Consider the following 3,510-nt stretch of genomic DNA (forward strand, 5'->3'; position numbering starts at 1 on the left):
ACACCTCATCAGCATCTATTATTTTTTGACTTTTTGATAATAGCCTTTCTGACTGGTATGAGATAGTATCTCATTATGGTTTTGATTTGCATTTCTCCAATAAAGAGTGCAGTTGAGCTTTTGTTCATATGATTGTTGACTGCATCTATGCCTTCTTTCCAAAAGTGTCTTTTCATGTTCTTTGCCCACATTTATGGGATTTGTTTTTTTTTCTTCCTGTAAATCTATTTAGGTTTCTTATAGATGCTAGATATTAGACCTTTGTCAGATGCATAGTTTTCAAATATTTTCTCTCGTTCTGTAGGTTATCTGTTTGCTCTGTTGATAGTTTCTTTTGCTGTGCGGAAGCTCTTTAGTTTAATTAGATTCCATTTGTCAATTTTTTGCTTTCATTGCAATTGCTTTTGACATCTTTGTCATGAAATCTTTGTCTGTGCCTTTGTCCTTAATAGTATTGCCTTGGTTGGCTCAAGGGTTTTCATAGTTTTGGGTTTTACATTTAAGTCTTTAATCCAACTTGGGTTAATTTTTGTTTAAGGCGTAAGGAAGGGGTCCAACTTCAATCTTCTGTATTTGGCTAGCCAGTTATCCCAGCAACATTTATTGAATAGGGGATCCTTTCCCCATTTCTTGTTTTTGTCACTTTGTTGAAGACCAGATAGTTGTACCTGTGTGGTCTTATTTCTGGGTTCTCTATTCTGTTCCATCAGCCTATGTGTCTGTTTTTGTACCAGAACCATGTTATTTAGGTTACAGTAGCCCTGTAGTACATACAGTTCAAAGTCAGGTGGCATGATGTCTCCAGTTTTGTTCTTTTTAGTTAGGATTGCTTTGGCTTTTTGGGATTTTTTGGGGTTCCATATATATTTTAAAAAGAGCTACTTTTAGTTCTGTAAAGAATGTCAGTGATAGTTTAATAGACATGAGATTGAATTTACAAATTTATTTGGGCAGTATGGCCATTTTGACAATATTGATTCTTCCTATCCTTGAGCATGAATTGTTTTTCCAGTTTTGGAGAACACAGTTTGTGTCACCTCTGACTTCTTTGTGCAGTGTGTTGTAGTTCTCCTTGTAGAGATCATTCACCTCCCTAGTTAGCTGGATCCCTGGGTATTTTATTTGTTTTGTGCCAGTTGTGAACAGGAGTCTATTTCTGATTTAGCTCTCTGTTTGCCTGTTGTTGGGGTATAGAAATGCTACCAATTTTTGTTTTTTCAAATTGATTTTGTATCCTGAGACTGCGTGGAAGTTGTTTATCAGCTTAAAAAGCTTTGGGGCTCAGAAAACGGAGCTTTTCTAGATGCAGGATTGTGTTATCTGCAAAGAGAGATAGTTTGGCTTTTCTCTTTCTATTTGGATGGACTTTATTTCTTTATTTTGCTTGATTGCCCTGGCCAGAACTTCCAATGCTATGTTGAAGAGGAGTGGTGAAAGGGCATACTTATCTTGTACCCATTTTCAAGGAGAATGGCTTCCAGTTTTGGCCAATTCATTATGATGTTGGCTGTGGGTTTGTCATATACGCCTCTTATTATTTTCAGGTGTGTTTACTCAATACCTAGTTTATTGAGAGTTTTGAATGTGAATGGATGTTGAATTTTATTGAAAGACTTTTCTGCATGTATTATGATAATCACATGTTTTATGTCTCTAGTTCTGTTTATACAATGGATCACATGTATTGATTTGTGTCTGTTGAACCAACCTTGTATCCCAGGGATAAAGCCTATTTGATCATGGTGGATAAGCTTTTTGACATGCCATACTAAATTTGGGTTGCCAATAGTATTTTGAGAATTGTTGGATTTATGTTTATGAAGGATATTGGCCTGAAGTTTTCTTTCTTTGTTGTATCTCTGCCAGGTTTTGGTATCAGGATGATGCTCAATGTTAAGTAGTTGTTCCTGCTCCAGTGTGGAATTAAAAGACCCAGGTTTTCCAGTACTTCACTCTTTCAGGTAAGCTTTGTTTCCCCAGCATTATTAGTAGATTGTTAGTTTTTCCCTGTCTATTGTACACCAAAAGGTCATGAAATACTAAGCACAATGTCACAAAGATGAGCAAATATTCTCAAGCAAAAGCAACTTATTACTCATTTTATCAATCTTTTTTTGTAGCTTAAATTTTGTTCATAACATTCCTAAGGTTTTTATAAATATGTTTTGTCACGTTGATGATGCTGGCCTCTTAGGATGAGCTAGAGAGGAATCCCTTCTCCCTGGTTTTTTAGAAATACGTTTTAGAAATATGTTTTGTTATGTTTTCCCTGCATTTTCACATGCTTTCCTGACATATACCTACTACGATATATTGCAAGAAATAGAACACATATATATTTTCTCATTGTTATTTTTTCAGCTAATTCACTTTGACTGATACTTTATAAAACATGTGGCTCTTAATCCTATTGTACACGCTATGTTACTTAGGATTGTCTAACTTTTTCAAATATGCGTATCAAGCTAATACTTCTACAACAGTGATTTGACTATTATAGCATATAAAAAATTGTGCTAAGATAAAAACTCTGCTTTACCCATCTCAAAACCTTGGTTATGTTTAACTTCCAAGAAGAAATAATCAGTGTATCCTAGAACAGCTATCCTGTGATCTACTTGTCTGGTCTTCAGTATTTCTTTTTTGCATTAATTTGTGTGTGTGTGTGTGTGTGTGTGTGTGTGTGTTCATTTGTTGTTTGTTTATAAATGTTTCCCTTAGTTTTCACAATACTAGATTTTAAAAAGTGTTCATCTCTTTATGACCTACTCAATTGAAGCATTATTTTAAATTTTCTGAGAAGAAGGCAGGATTTTGCAGAGGCTACAAGTGTATCACATGGACTTGTAAACCTACTGGCAAGGGCGAGAGGCAAATATAGGTTAACAAGTGATTTTGATAAAAATAAATGGTATCATTGCAAGAATAAAAATAATTTACAAGTCATTGGGGTTTACTGCACACAACTCGAAGTAAACTTAAATCAAACTTTAACACATTAAAATGGTTTTCCAAATTATAAATGCTTTCTTGGAAGAAAGTTAAAATGTTCTGAAATGATATGAAAGTTATTCATTTTAATGTGCTTAATTTTAAAACATTAGTGCCCTATGAATTATATATTATGTATTTACCAAATGTGAGTGTGTGTAGATATTTAATCAGAAAACAAGGGAAAATTGTTTATTTACTAAAATTATTGTATTTACTAAAAGTTCATCTCACTTTTTGCTCTTTTATTCTTTGGGGGCATGTAATTTCTTTTTTTGCATCTGGTTATCCTACACAAATAAAACAGCTAATTTCAAAATAAAAATACATTAAATAATATATGAAGTATCCCTTTTTTATTTCACATTTAGGCCAGGGCAGACCTAAATTATATATCTTTGCTTATAGTAAAGAGAGAGCAGCAGCTATAACTTAATTAGCTTGCCCTTCTCACTAGCAGTGTGAAGTAGGGCACCACTAATTAATGTAGTATTCTTCCAGAGGGCTAAATAGAATTGT

Source organism: Cebus imitator, unplaced genomic scaffold (assembly GCF_001604975.1).
Source record: "Cebus imitator isolate Cc_AM_T3 unplaced genomic scaffold, Cebus_imitator-1.0 Scaffold337, whole genome shotgun sequence".
Taxonomy (NCBI): domain Eukaryota; kingdom Metazoa; phylum Chordata; class Mammalia; order Primates; family Cebidae; genus Cebus; species Cebus imitator.